The sequence below is a fragment of the Pinus tabuliformis genome, chromosome 1_1 (genome assembly GCF_031772625.1).
Source record: "Pinus tabuliformis cultivar Carrire ecotype Pingquan chromosome 1_1, CPIR1, whole genome shotgun sequence".
Lineage (NCBI taxonomy): Eukaryota > Viridiplantae > Streptophyta > Pinopsida > Pinales > Pinaceae > Pinus > Pinus tabuliformis.
In genome coordinates, this window is record NC_142297.1 from 262,355,128 (window position 1) to 262,368,753 (window position 13,626).

Genomic DNA, 13,626 nt, shown 5'->3' on the forward strand with positions numbered 1-13,626 from the left:
TCCTGATCAGACCAATGTACTCTATCAAAAACAAGTCAAGTACAAACTATCCATCCCAAACAATCTAAAACACTAGAAGATATTTGAAGATGATGAACATTTTAAATCTTTTATGCAGGTTATAGATGAATTTCCAATTCTACAAATTGATGAAGATAAAACAAAAATAATTTAAAATACAAATGGAAATGATACTTCAAATTTCAATTCAAAAATTGCTGATCATGACATTATTCAATTGTCTAACAATTTTATTCCCAAAGGCCTCATTCCTTTAGAAAAATTGTCTCATCAAAATGATGTCCTCTGAAACACTCAGTGCATTTCTTCACAAGATGACATAGAAGAAATTAATATTGGAAAAAATGATGATATTAAAAACATCAAATTTGTGCATCTCTAGATCCTTATATCAAAGCTAAATATCTTAAGTTACTTCAAAATTATAAGGATGTTTTTGCATGGACCTATGTTGATCTAAAAACCTATGATACTTCATTAATACAACATAAGATTCCTTTAAAGCAGGAAGCAGTTCCTTATCAATAGAAACTTAGGAGGATCAATCCAGCTCTTCTACCAACTGTAGAAAAGGAAATCAAGAAAATGATAGATGCTCAGATCATTCTCCCTCTTAGATATTCTAATTGGGTTGCAAATTTAGTTCCTGTTAGAAAGAAGAATGGAGAAATTAGACTCTGTGTGGAATTTAGAAATTTGAAAAAAGCACCATTAAAGAATAACTATCCTTTGCCCAAAATGGATCAGTTACTTCAAATGGTTTCAGGAGCACAAAGACTTTCTATGCTTGATGGTTTTTTAGGCTATAATCAGGTAAATGTTGATTCAACAAACAGAGAGAAAACAACCTTTACTACACTCTCGGGTACATTCATGTATGCTAGAATGCGATTTGGCTTAACCAATGTTGGAGCAACATTTCAGAGAGCTATGGATGTAGCTTTTGTGGGTCAGGTAAATAAATTTGTGGTCATTTATCTTGATGACATAACTGTTTTTTCTAAATCTGGTCAGAAACATCTAAAGCACTTGATGAAGGTTTTTGATAGGTGTAGAAAATTTGGAATATCATTGAATCCTAAAAAGTCTTTGTTTGCAATCAAAGAAGGAAAACTGTTGGTCCATATTATTTTAGAAAAAGGGGTGTTGATTGATCCCCAGCGTGTGTCTACCATTAAAACATTGACCTTACCTAGAAACAAGGAGATTCAAGCTTTTCTAGGCAAGATTAGTTTTTTAAGGAGATTCATCCCAAATTATGTTGATATTGTAAAAGATATGACTAACATGCTCCAAAAAGATCATGAAGTTAAATGGATTGTCTCTTCTAGGCATGCATTTGATCAGATCAAGAAAGCTATCTCTGAAGCTCCCACCTTGGCCAACCCTGATTACACTAAACCATTCAGTATCTTTTCCTTTGCCTCAAAAACAACCCTTGTTGTTGTTCTACTACAAAAGAATGAAGATTCCCATGACCAACCCATAGCCTTTTTCAGTAAGGTTGTGAGAGATGTTGAGCTTAAGTATGACATAATTGAGAAGCAAGCCTATGCCCTTATTCAAACCTTAAAATCATTCAGGATGTATGTCCTACATTCTCCTATACTTCTTATGTTCCTAACAGTGTTGTGAAAATTGTTTTAACTCAACCAAACACTGATGGAAAGAGAGGTAGATGGATCACTCAAATACTGGAGTTTGATCTAACTATCAAAACTACAAAGCTAGTAAAAGGCCAAGTATTAGCTATGCTTCTAGCTGAATCTAATTGTAAAGTGCTAGGAATCAATTCTGTTTTAGAGATATAAGGGAAGAATCCACAAGAACCTTCTCAAACTGGAGAAGGGAAGAATCCACAAGAACCTTCTCAAACTTTAGTTAAGAAGAGTACACAAGAACCTTATATCCTTGTGGAAGGGGAGAATACGCAAGAACCTTCCCTTCATCCTGAAGAAAATAATCCACAAGAACCTTTACCTTCATATCAGATCTGCCCTTTATACATTGATGACAAATTTCTGTTGTCAGATTGGTACCAAGACATTGTAAATTTCTTGATCCATTTTGAATGTCCAGCATCATTCTCCAAAACCCAGTGTAAAACTCTCAAACTAAAAGCAATCAAGTATTGTATCATAAATTCAAATTTGTACCGGAAAGACCCACTAAATGTTTTGTTATTATGTTTAATAGAATCAGAAACTGAAGGAATCATTGACCGGTTTCATACAGGATTTTGTGGAGGATATAATGCTTGGAGAGCAACAACATATAAGATATTAAGGGGACAATCTTATTGGCCAACATTGTTCTTACAATTAGGAGCAAAGGTCAAAGGTTGTGTTCCTTGTCAAATGTTTGTTGGTAAGCAAAAACTAGTAGCTCTTCCATTGGTTCCATCAATAGTCTCACAACCTTTTCTCCAATGGGGATTAGGTTTTATTGGAGAGATTCATCCCACTTCAAGTAATCAACATAAATGGATCCTCACTGCAACAGACTACTTCACTAAATGGGTGGAAGCAATTCCAGTGAGAAATGTTATTGATTCAGTAGTAATCAAATTTATTGAAGAGAACATCTTATCTAGATTTGGTTTCCCAACTCAAATTGTCACTGATAATGCAACATCTTTTTCTAGTGTTAAAATGATTGAGTTTTTCCAAAAATATCATATGTTGTTACATCATTCAACTCCATATTACCCACAAGGTAATGGCCTTGCAGAATCCTCAAATAAAAGTTTGGTAAAGGTAATAAAAAAGACACTAGCAGATCATAAAAAGAGCTAGGACTCTCAATTAATTTATGCAGTATGGGAAAACAGAATTACTCCAAAGAGATCTACTAGAAAATCTCCTTTCCAGTTAGTTTATGGGAAAGATGAAATCTTCCCTACCAATTTGGTCTTCCCTATTCTAAAATTCCTATAGGATTCAACATATGAACTTGATTATTTTTCAAGGAGAATAAATCAGATTATTGAACTAAATGAAAACAGAGATGAAGTTCAATACAAATTGAAAAAGTATCAGAATAAGATGAAGAGCCTGTTTGATAGAAGAGCCAGGGAAAGGGACTTCAAGGAAGGTGATCTAGTTCTAAGATGGGATTCCAGGAGAGAATAAAGGGAAAACATGGCAAGTTTGACAACCTGTGGTTTGGACCTTTAGCAATTGCTGAAGTGAAGGGAAACAACACTTTTGTGCTACAAAATCTTGAGGGGCTATATTCCACATATCTTGTAAATAGAAGGTTTCTCAAAAATTACATTCAATACTGAGAAGTTGAAGTAGATTTCATTACTACCATTGTAAAAACTCAAGTTTCTTTTGTGTTTCAAGCTGTCAATGTGATATTTTACAACAAAATACTCCATAGCCCGAGGAGAAGGCACATGGATCTACAAGTTCTCTGCATTCTAGAGGAGAAAGTAGTCCACAATTGGAGCCAACGTTGTAGTATTTTTTGGTTTTGGTAAGTTAGAATCAATTAGTCAAAAAAAGAAAATATTTTTCAAAAAATCTTAAGCTAGGATGTGGAAAAAAGAATAATGAATGAAAATGTTAGGAAATATTTTGATAAATATGTCCATATCAAAGAAAATGTTAGAATAGATGCCCTAAAAAATGAAGGAAAAAATAAAATGTTAGGTTAGAGAGAAAAACAAAAAACAGATCATGAAAGTGTGCAAGCCCAAGTGCCACTACTCTTTACTTTCTTATGCAAAATAATGGTTGTGTGCAGCTTGTCATAAGTGCCACAACCCATGATAGTCAAATAGTTTAATCTTGACTAGTTCATGCCTTAAATTTCATGTTTATAGTTAGAAAATAAAAGATCTAGCCAAACTGTTTAATCTTGGCAGATCAGTAGTTAGGTAGAGAATAATAGGGAGCTCATCAATTTAATCTAAGCCCTTGGATGTTATAAGGTTAGGATTAGATAGTTTTCTTTTCAAAAGAAAAAGGAAAGAAAGGGTCTGCTAGCTTAAATGCACCAAATAAAGTGAAGAAAAAATGTTAGGGTAAGTAAAAGGTAGGTAGAAGAAAGGTTGCAGAAGTACAAAGTTGATTGAAGCATAAGCACATTTATCATACTTGATCATGTGTTTCAGTGTGCAAGAGCATTTATGAAAGTGAAAGGATGTTCACTAGCTTATTTGATTAACTTCCATTCATTTAATTTCATCCCCCACTACATACTTACTAATTTCCCCAATATCCCATTATTTCTTAAGAATATACCCTTTTCCCTTCATTTTCACCTTTGCCCCTTGGTTTCACACATTTTCCTAGCAAATTACCCTCCAAACTCATTCCCCTACCCAAAAACCCATTTTTCCTAGTGTGAAACCCTTTCCCCTTTGAAAAAATCACTTTCCCCTTATTAATTTCCCTATTTCACCCAAAAAAACCCATAAATACCCCTTATCCTAACTTTTATTCCCCCCTCCGCTCATGTGTTAAACACCCACTACCTCACCTCTCATCCCGCACACCCTTCCATCATCTAATGGCCCACGGCCCTTTTCGGCCCTCATTCGCCATCCAAACTTTATCGGCGGGGGGGGGGGGGGGTCCGAAATAGGCAGTTTTCTATACCTCCCACTTAAACAACCTTATCCGCTTTTTAGTGTTTCGGGACTTAAAATCCCAAAACTACTTACCGCCTCACTTTACTCCCGCATTACTTTATTAACTCCGCCATACCATATTTTTCCTAAAACCCCATTTAGCCTAAGTTTTGTTTATTCCCACTTTATTTAAACTAACTGCGCAAATCACCATTTTCCCGATATAAAAACTCTTTTAACCCACCACCCTTGGTGGGGTTAAATAAACCCCACTGGAGTTAACCCTGGTCCCACTCCATAAACCCGCATATGTTTAATCCCCACTTTATTATTAAATAATTACAAATCCTTTGTAATTATCCCCCGGGCCCCGCTAATCTTCGTGCATGCGCCCTCCGTGCAGCTTTACTGCACGATAGCCATTAGATCTTTCAGCCCCAGATCTAATGAAACACATCCATATCACGTTCATTTCTTTTCTGAGCTTTAAATTCCGGAGAGCACGTGAGATTCGTGGTTTTGCTCGGGCCCCTTTTGGGTACGTGGCAGTTGTTATCACTCAGGTTGTCCTTCTGGTCGGCTCAAAAGGATACGGCCGAGGTAACCACAGAACAATCTTTGGACTGCAGGTTCTAGCCCACCTGCAATCAGAGAGGGCTCTCTCTTTCTGATTTAGATTTGTTGATAAGGTTTTTAGGCTAGTTATTGAGTTCAAGGGGTTTTGTTTTGTTTTTTGGTGGGAAGGATGATGCTTTCAAGTAAAGAGGCAAGGATAGCATGAAAGTTTTAGAACCATTGGGTGTGGAGTCAAGGAGTAGGACTGCTGGTGCGTTTTCTTGGTCACAAGAAGGAATATGGAGCAAGCTAGCTGCATATGAAACAATCATTCAAGGTAAAAGAGATGGATTAAAGGCTAAGGAATGAGGGGCAATTAAGAATCTCTCATTCAGGTTAGCAGAAAGAAGATAAATGAGCCCTATCTAGGAGCAGTTAAGAATTCCTAGATAACAGTCATCCATATGTGAAATAGGTCAAACATGAGCCATAACAGAATTCATATTTATGCCTAAATCAAGAAGAAAACATTAAGAAGCCACAGAAACTGAGCATAGAGTGCAGCTAAGCAAATTCTAAACCAATCCTTCATTCTGCAACTTGAGCATAAATGAAATTGAAATAACAGAGGTGAAGAACACTTATTGATTCATATTGCAGCACAAGAATTCCACATTCAATTCTTCAAACCATTAGACACAGAGCAGACAGTCGTTTCCCCAAAGCTTTTCAGCAATCTTTGATTAAGTAAAACATCTCAGATATCCAGTGTGAGTCTCTAATGAGGATTATCAACCAACCAACACTTTAAACAATACAGAGGGTCGGTATAAATAGGAAAATTATCCAAAAATTAATCTACTACAGCCGACCTAAACAGGTCTGAAAGAAAATGATTACTTTAACATAATCTTATCCAGAAATAAATGCATGAAAATATCTTTGAGCTGTGCTGAGGGAAGCTGTATCAAACTGAGTTAATGTTTGTCCTGGGTGGCTCAGTGCAGTCCTCCTATAATAACTGTGATTTGTCTTTTATCTCCACCTCTAACTTGGTTTTGCTGTTGTTTGCTAGCATTAATGTGCACTAATCCTGACCAGATAGGCTTTTAAATGGCCTTAATTGTTTTGCTGACTTTGATGAAGGTCTTTAATTTTCACCTGCTTCGATGTTGCTGAACTGATACTCTTTGCCGCTTCATCTTTCCTCTGATACTCTTTGGCGCTGAACCTGGCCTCTTTAATGTCTTCTGAGTGGTTTAGACTATCCCATCGATCTTTCATGGCAGCTGTTCGGCCCTCTATTGCTTTAAAAATTGTGTTTGCCCCTTTCTGAATGCTTCGCGAAGAAAATCTGGTCATTCTGCGCCTTTCGGGCTTGTTGGGGGCCGTGTGGTGAGGGGATTTCCATTTTTGCCTATTTCCCGTAGCCATGCGCGATTAGCGCTAGGCGCTAATGCGCATGAAAAACTGCCTCAGATTCTGATTCCGGGCTTCCTAGGCTGCGATTTCCACCTTTCGCACTTTTTGACGATGGCGTCAGCAGATGACGTCAACAGTACAGCGGTGACGTGGCAGGATGATAGAGGAGGTGACTTGGCGGTATGGAGGCAGCTACGTGGCAAGGACACGATGGCAGGAGGCCGCCGTGGGATGGTGATGCGGCAAGGTGACATCATGCTGACGTGGGAAGGGGGAGAGAGTGGTATCCGATTTTAGGCGCACCACCTATCCGCGTAGGTGGTTTCGGCAGAGGGGGCTCTGCCACAGTCGGGAGGGTGACACGTGGCGGGAGTACGACGGCAAAACCGCCGATCTCCCAGGCGTTAACCCTCGGCGGCTTCGCTGGGGAAAGGACCCGCCCACCATTGATCTGCGGCGTGCCAGATCTAATGGTTGGCGGCAAAGATGAGGCGGTGGAGGATTAGGGACGGGGCCCGCGGCGCGATTTGAATGATTTATTAAACGAAGGGGGGTTTTAAACATTAGAAATGTGGGTTTATGGGTTATAACAGATTTTTAAAGGCATCGGGAGGGGTCTGAAAGCCTAGAAAGATGGATTTATGCAGTTTGAGAAGGGTTTTAAGGCAAAACAAGGGGTTTATGCCTTGGGAGGGTGAAAATAAGTCAAATAAGATGGTTTTTATACACATGAAAGGAATTTTATGCTGTGTAATGGAGTAATATGCATGAAGAGATAGTTGGAGGGTGGAGATGAGGGTTCTTGCTGAGTTTCAGATAAACTTAGCAATTTCCAATGAACTTATGGTTATGTTTCAACCAAGGGGAGGGGATAAGTATATAGGGGAGCTATTAACATAATTTTAGTAGGGGAAGGGGAACACAGATAGGGATTTACATAATAGAGTCAGTAGTTAATATGGAAATGACAAGAAAGCGCTAAGTATGTGGATCTTAGGCTATCAAAGGGGGAAAAGTGACTCATAGAGGAAGAATGGAGATCTTTCAGCGAAGCAGATCTTCACCAGGAAAATGATATGGAAAATGATGAAACTAAGAGGAATGAAGCAGATCTTGACCTCTTCAGGGAAATTAGTGAGTGATTTGGGGGAAGAGGAAGAAGGGGAGGTTAGAGATGTCCAGTTTGAGCTCCTCCAAATGAAAACTGCCTTGTACCTGTGATCTGAAGTACAATATCACTTTAAAACACAAAACTGATCACATATCAACATTCTGCAACCTCAAAAACTACCTACCCAGCCTACTTACCTAGCATTTTTTCTTCTTTTTGGTTTGGGTGCACTTAGACTTGTAGACCCTGCTTTACAATTTTTCTTTTGACTGCCCTCCTATCTAAATCTACACTTATTTCTGCCAAGGGCCCAAATTAAGCAGTTGGGCTCCTTTGATTCTCTACCTATCTACAAATCTGCCAATATTAAACTATTTGGACATATTTTCTTTCTTTATTATCTAAGACAAACAATTTAAACCTAGGGAAACCAAGATTAGGCTGTTTGGATTTCCCTAACTGAGAAATCTTTCAAAAATGGAACTTTTGCAGCATGAAAAAGATGAACATTTTTGGCACTTCCACTGTCAATCATGAAATATGAAACCTGTTGCAACAGGAGGCTAACAGTGGCTCCACTTGGGGATGACTTTTCCTTGTGAAAAGTCAAGAACAGCAGGTCAGAATGCCTTAGTATGCAATTACTTGCTGTATTCTGAAACTTTCCCTTTGCTGGCTGCTTTATTTATATATATGCCAACAGACTTGAAGAGCTTAGGGCCTTCACTTCGGGCTTCAACTGCATCAAGCTGTAATCCAAACAGAAAACTGAAATCCTACCTACCTACCCTAATCAGCACCTGTTTGCTGGTTAGGTAAAATGAAACAACCAGTGCAACCACTTAAGCACTTGTAGAAAGAAAGAAACTATTTGACTAACAGTTGGTGACAACAGGGACAGTATTCGGACATGTTCCCTCATAATCAGAATTGTGGGATATAAAGGCCACTGCTGAACTACTTGGTCCTTATAGAGAAAATATGCTAAAGATTTTGAGTGGAGAAGATCCTCCATGTAATCTGCTACAGGATCAACAAAAGCATCATGTGGGATAGTTTCTTTTGGATCTTCTTGGTCTGATGGGACAACAGTATCTTTAGTAACAAATTCTGCAGCCAATACTTCAGTCCTTCTCTTGAAAGCTTGATTATCCTCCATCTGCAAGTCAGAAGGTAGTACAATTTCCTCATGACTTGGAGAAGGAAGATTTTGAAAAAAATCTTTGGGATCGTGAAAATCATATGACTGGATTTGAGAATGCAAAAGTTCAATCTCATTTTCATGTTCTTCCACAACTAAATCAAGAAGACACATTTTGATTTGAGGCTGTTGTATTGCTTTGACTTTTAACAATACCAATCTAAAAAAAAATTCATCAAGTTCATATTCCACACACCCGGTCATCCTGTCTGACTATTATCACTTTGAAATGGGATTAGTTGGCTGCAGTGGTGTTCTGAAACTTGAAGTTTTTGGTCTTTGAACAAAAATATTCTGACCTTCCCTTTTCAGGTTCGTTCCTCCAGTGGAGTCTTGTTTGAAAATAAAGTGGAGTCGCCAGGTGGATGATCAACTTTGGAGTGCCTGATCTCTGTCCACCATCACAGATCAGAACTGAACTTTGTAAAAATGGTTCTGAGGGAAATAGAGAAAGAAACCTTCAAAGGTCTGGTTCTTTCCCAGTGGAGCTTTCCAACTTGACTTGTGAAATTATCTGAGGATGGTCCCCAGTGGAGTCGCCATTATGTTATCACTCAGGTTGTCCTTCTGGTCGGCTCAAAAGGATACGGCCGAGGTAACCACAGACCAATCTTTGGACTGCAGGTTCTAGCCCACCTGCAATCAGAGAGGGCTCTCTCTTTCTGATTTAGCTTTGTTGATAAGGTTTTTAGGCTAGTTATTGAGTTCAAGGGGTTTTGTTTTGTTTTTTGGTGGGAAGGATGATGCTTTCAAGTAAAGAGGCAGGGATAGCATGAAAGTTTTAGAACCATTGGGCGTGGAGTCAAGGAGTAGGACTGCTGGTGCGTTTTCTTGGTCACAAGAAGGAATATGGAGCAAGCTAGCTGCATATGAAACAATCATTCAAGGTAAAAGAGATGGATTAAAGGCTAAGGAATGAGGGGCAATTAAGAATCTCTCATTCAGGTTAGCAGAAAGAAGATAAATGAGCCCTATCTAGGAGCAATTAAGAATTCCTAGATAACAGTCATCCATATGTGAAATAGGTCAAACATGAGCCGTAACAGAATTCATATTTATGACTAAATCAAGAAGAAAACATTAAGAAGCCACAGAAACTGAGCATAGAGTGCAGCTAAGCAAATTCTAAACCAATCCTTCGTTCTGCAACTTGAGCATAAATGAAATTGAAATAACAGAGGTGAAGAACACTTATTGATTCATATTGCAGCACAAGAATTCCACATTCAATTCTTCAAACCATTAGACATAGAGCAGACAGTCGTTTCCCCAAATCTTTTCAGCAATCTTTGATTAAGTAAAACGTCTCAGATATCCAGTGTGAGTCTCTAATGAGGATTATCAACCAACCAACACTTTAAACAATACAGAGGGTCGGTATAAATAGGAAAATTATCCAAAAATTAATCTACTACAACCGACCTAAACAGGTCTGAAAGAAAATGATTACTTTAACCTTAAATCTTATCCAGAAATAAATGCATGAAAATATCTTTGAGCTGTGCTGAGGGCAGCTGTATCAAACTGAGTTAATGTCTGTCCTGGGTGGCTCGGTGCAGTCCTCCTGTAATAATTGTGATTTGACTTTTATCTCTACCTCTAACTTGGTTTTGCTACTGTTTGCTAGCATTAATGTGCACTAATCCCGACCAGATAGGCTTTTAAATGGCCTTAATTGTTTTGCTGACTTTGATGAAGGTCTTTAATTTTCACCTGCTTCGATGTTGCTGAACTGATACTCTTTGCCGCTTCATCTTTCCTCTGATACTCTTTGGTGCTGAACCTGGCCTCTTTAATGTCTTCTGAGTGGTTTAGACTATCCCATCGATATTTCATGGCAGCTGTTCGGCCCTTTGTTGCTTTAAAAACTATGTTTCCCCTTTCTGAATGCTTGGCGAAGAAAATATGGTCATGATGCGCCTTTCGGGCTTGCTGGGAGCCGTGCGGTGAGGGGCTTTCCATTTTGGCCTATTTCCCGTAGCATAGGTGCTAATCGCGCATGAAACACTCCCTCAGATTCTGATTCCGGGCTTCCTAGGTTGCGATTTACGCCTTTCGCACTTTTTGATGATGACGTCAGCAGTACGATGGTGACGTGGCAGGATGACGGAGGAGGTGACTTGGCGGTACGGAGGTAGCTACGTGGCAAGGACACGGTGGCAGGAGGCCAGCGCGGGATGGTGATGCGGCAGGGTGACGTCATGCTGACGCAGGAAGGGGGAGAGAGCGGTATCCGGTTTCGGGCGCACCGCCTATCCGCGTAGGTGGTTTCGGCAGAGGGGGCTCCGCCACAGCCGGGAGGGTGACGCGTGGCGGGAGTACGACGGCAAAACCGCCGATCTCCCGGGCGTTAACCCTCGGCGGCTTCGCTGGGGAAAGGACCCGCCCACCGTTGATCTGCGGCACGCCAGATCTAACGGTTGGCGGCAAAGATGAGGCGGCGGAGGATTAGGGACGGGGCCCGTGGCGCGATTTGAATGATTTATTAAACGGAGGGGGGTTTTAAACATTAGAAATGTGGGTTTATGGGTTATAACAGATTTTTAAAGGCATCGGGAGGGGTCTGAAAGCCTAGAAAGATGGATTTATGCAGTTTGAGAAGGGTTTTAAGGCAAAACAAGGGGTTTATGCCTTGGGAGGGTGAAAATAAGTCAAATAAGATGGTTTTTATACACATGAAAGGAATTTTATGCTGTGTGATGGAGTAATATGCATGAAGAGATAGTTGGAGGGTGGAGATGAGGGTTCTTGCTAAGTTTCAGATAAACCTAGCAATTCCCAATGAACTTATGGTTATGTTTCAACCAAGGGGAGGGGATAAGTATATAGGGGAGCTATTAACATAATTTTAGTAGGGGAAGGGGAACACAAATAGGGATTTACATAATAGAATCAGTAGTTAATATGGAAATGACAAGAAAGCGCTAAGTATGTGGATCTTAGGCTATCAAAGGGGGAAAAGTGACTCATAGAGGAAGAATGGAAATCTTTGAGTGAAGCAGATCTTCACCAGGCAAATGATATGGAAAATGATGAAACTAAGAGGAATGAAGCAGATCTTGACCTCTTCAGGGAAATTAGTGAGTGATTTGGGGGAAGAGGAAGAAGGGGAGGTTAGAGATGTCCAGTTTGAGCTCCTCCAAATGAAAACTACCTTGTACCTGTGATCTGAAGTACAATATCACTTTAAAACACAAAACTGATCACATATCAACATTCTGCAATCTCAAAAACTACCTACCCAACCTACTTACCTAGCATTTTTTCTTCTTTTTGGTTTGGGTGCACTTAGACTTGCAGACCCTGCTTTACAATTTTTCTTTTGACTGCCCTCCTATCTAAATCTACACTTATTTCTGCCAAGGGCCCAGATTAAGCAGTTGGGCTCCTTTGATTCTCTACCTATCTACAAATCTGCCAAGATTTAACTATTTGGACAGATTTTCTTTCTCTATTATCTAAGACAAACAATTTAAACCTAGGGAAACCAAGCTTAGGCTGTTTGGCTTTCCCTAACTAAGAAATCTTCCAAAAATGGAGATTTTGCAGCATGAAAAAGATGAACATTTTTGGCACTTCCACTGTCAGTCAGGAAATATGAAACCTGTTGCAACAGGAGGCTAATAGCAGTCTCACGTTAACTCACGTGCCCTTGGGGAAATACCACCCGACTGTCAAAGGCGATGTGATGGCCTCTGAAACCGCCTCCTCACATACGATGAAACCACTCACTATTCACATTATTAATTTCCACGTCAAAGTTTCCTGTTTAAATGCCAAAGACCCTCGTTTTCGCTCTTTTCGCCCGTTTACACAATGAAACTTGCCTAACCCTTCCTGTGCCACCCTAAACCTTTGCAACTGAATTTGACCTTCGATTACCATCCAAACACTACCAAGATTCGATCGACACACTTTCATATTCTCTCAAAAGCCCAGAAGTTTGGATAAAAAGTTTGATACTGATTTAAAAATATATTTACTCCAAGATTCACAAGGAAATCCATTCAAAAGCCTTTATTCAGAAGAAAAATAAAATTATCACAGAGCAGAAGGAAACAATTTATACAGTAATTTTAAACAAAGAATAAATCATTTACACAGAGACAGTAAATGTTAAAACATAGGAGGCAGATAAAGCATACAGTTAAAAGAAAAACAGATGAAATAGACAGGAATATGATGAATATCCAACTACTAGATGATGAGACATGTGAAAAACTAAATGATTTAATGTTGAAATACATAGTAAAAACTTGAAATGTACAATAAAAGTAAAAAGCACATTATAGGATATTGACAGGTCAACAAGGTCAAAGAGTATAAGATGAAAGTGTATCAGATGAAAGGTCATAAGTGAATATGACATCCAGTGTGAAGACCAAACAGCCAAGTAGCTTAAAGGGAAAAAGATCAAAGTCTAAAAGACAACAGAACCTAAATAACAGGAACAGTCAACCAACTTCAACAATTTTTTAGTTTTTCAATGATAGTCACCAATAGCACAACATCAAAATAGTGCTAGATCAACTAGCAGTCTTTATTTTGTTTTTATAATAATCTAATTTTGTAAAAATAGTTTAGGATATTTTCTTAGTTCTACTATTGTATAAATTACTCTCTTCACGAGTTATTAAAGGGTTGCACCCTTGATGAAACATTTCTAGGCATTTGATGTACGTGACTTTTCTGGAGCCTTAATACAAAGCAAAAGTTTCTGAATCATGTTTTACACAA